Genomic DNA, 2347 nt, shown 5'->3' on the forward strand with positions numbered 1-2347 from the left:
GGTTTCGCACATGGTGAAAATTAATTATATTTACGAAGTACTTTTTGGTGAATGAAATACATGTCTTCGAAATGTAATTATTTTGCACCCAAAAAGACAACGCAACATTCCCCAAAATCAACCCAGTTCACATTTCAACATTGTACAAAAATATTTGAGTGGTTTAAAGATGAAAGATTAATGTGGTTTTGCATGCGACGCCCTCGAACTTGTTTAATAAAATGGTGCGTCAAATGACGATTTTAACGGAATTTGGTAATTTGCATATTTCTTTGAAATAAAAGGATATTTTGCCAAAAAAACTATCCAGTAGTTTTTGTCATGCCCTAGCCTATCTCCCTTAAAAATATGAGCGAAATCGAATTTTCGACCCTTGCCGAGTTATTTTTCATATTTATGGACAGAGACTCTTAACAGCTGTTAACAGTAAAAGGCGTTGAATTTGAAAGTCTCACGATAAAGATCGTAAGGAGCCACGTCACCAATTTTCAGTATTTTGCAAAACCAAAACTGAAAGCGATCTTATTTTCAAACTGGGGACTCCCCGCGGAACACACTCTGATATAATCGCATGATCATCCAAGACCGCAAGTTGCAAATATCTTGGGAAAAAAAAAAACAGGATGTCGTATGGAGAGCGTGATTTTACCATGAATTTTTGTTTTCAGTTTCCAAGTTAAATGATCGTGTCATAAGTGGGCGGTGTGGCCTGAGTTTGATTCATATAAGAGCAGAATCCATCAGTTGTCATCATTTCGGCGTATCGCTTCCAGTGACTCGGAGTTGCAGCTTACCGCAACAGGTGAAGTTAGGAACATTTCTTAATTTAAGCTTCCTTTCACCGGTAGGTCATGCACTTTTGCTTGATATTTTTAACGTTTCCAACTGTTGTGCGCTGTTTTGGAGTTTACGTTGTTTGTGAATGTCGGGACACCGCTTATCCGGTTTAACAGCGCTCCTCGCGTCACGGTTACTGGAAACCCCAAGCGAGTGATTAAACTTCTGGGATCAAACTGGTACGGGAGAAAGCGCTCATCAGGGAATGAGTAAACGCATAAAAAATCGGGTGGTCGATGAATAGGATAACTTTAAATCATACAGATGAAGGGATCTCTTTGTTTATGGAATTGACTGCAAGTATTTATCACTCACGGCTGGGTTTATCCTTGACGTCGGGCACAACCGGAAAGTAGAAACACATCTTGAGAGCAAATTAGACTACATAAACTTGAAGTGAAGCTTAGGGCTAAATTTCGCCAACAGTTTTGAGCCAAATGAATTCGATTTATCCGGTTCGCATGGATGAGCCATGTAGCATTGGTCACTAGAGAAACTCGCGCAATCTAGTATCCAAGGTAGTCACAAATAGCCTCAGAGATTACTCTATTTTGTCGGGAAATGGACAGAACTACTCTTCTACCTTCTCAGTCATAACACGCACGAACGCAATACGCCGTGTACAACACAAGAACCAGAAATATTTCAGTTCCTACTTCCGGGCTTCTTTTAGGGAGCTACACTATTGAGAGACTTAACAGCTGATAACAGTAAAAGGCGTTGAATTTAAGTCTCACGATAAAGATGATAAGGAGCCACGTCACCAATTTTCAGCATTTTGCAAAACCAAAACTGAAAGCGATCTTATTTTCAAGTTGGGGACTCCCGCGGAACACACTCTGATATAATCGCATGATCATCCAAGACCGCAAGAATTTGCAAGACTGCAAATTCTAGGAAAAAAAAACAGGATGTTGTTGTATAGAAAGCGTGATTTTACCGTGAATTTTTGTTTTCAGTTTCCAAGTTAAATGATCGTGTCATAAGTGGGCGGTGTGGCCTGAGTTTGATTCATATAAGAGCAGAATCCATCAGTTGTCATCATCTCGGCGTATCGCTTCCAGTGACTCGGAGCTGTAGCTTACCGCAACAGGTGAAGTTAGGAACATTTCTTAATTTAAGCCTCCTTTCGCCGGTAGGTCATGCACTTTTGCTTGATATTTTTAACGTTTCCAACTGTTGTGTGCAGTTTTGGAGTTTATGTTGTTTGTGAATGTCGGGACACCGCTTATCCGGTTTAACAGCGCTCCTCGCGTCACGGTTAATGGAAACCCCAAGCGAGTGATTAAACTTCTGGGATCAAACTGGTACGGGAGAAAGCGCTCATCAGGGAATGAGTAAACGCATAAAAAATCGGGTGGTCGATGAATAGGATAACTTTAAATCATACAGATGAAGGGATCTCTTTGTTTATGGAATTGACTGCAAGTATTTATCACTCACGGCTGGGTTTATCCTTGACGTCGGGCACAACCGGAAGGTAGAAACACATCTTGAGAGCAAATTAGAC

The 2347-nt window shown here is 40.6% G+C and overlaps 1 protein-coding gene across 5 annotated transcripts in view; it reads left to right on the forward strand.

Moving 5' to 3' along the window:
• The first annotated feature begins 557 nt into the window (after nucleotides 1-557).
• Nucleotides 558-2347, forward strand: part of LOC110069306 (uncharacterized) — a 32506-nt gene continuing 30716 nt past the window's right edge. For all 5 annotated transcript variants that reach the window (XM_089286626.1, XM_089286623.1, XM_089286625.1 and 2 more), the window contains exons 1-2: nucleotides 558-844; nucleotides 1797-1972. The gene's annotated coding sequence lies outside the window, so the exon portion shown is untranslated. The remainder of the gene's footprint in view (nucleotides 845-1796; nucleotides 1973-2347) is intronic.

Source organism: Orbicella faveolata, unplaced genomic scaffold, assembly GCF_042242905.1.
Source record: "Orbicella faveolata isolate gen_17 unplaced genomic scaffold, um_ofav_v1 contig_14, whole genome shotgun sequence".
NCBI classification, from domain to species: domain Eukaryota; kingdom Metazoa; phylum Cnidaria; class Anthozoa; order Scleractinia; family Merulinidae; genus Orbicella; species Orbicella faveolata.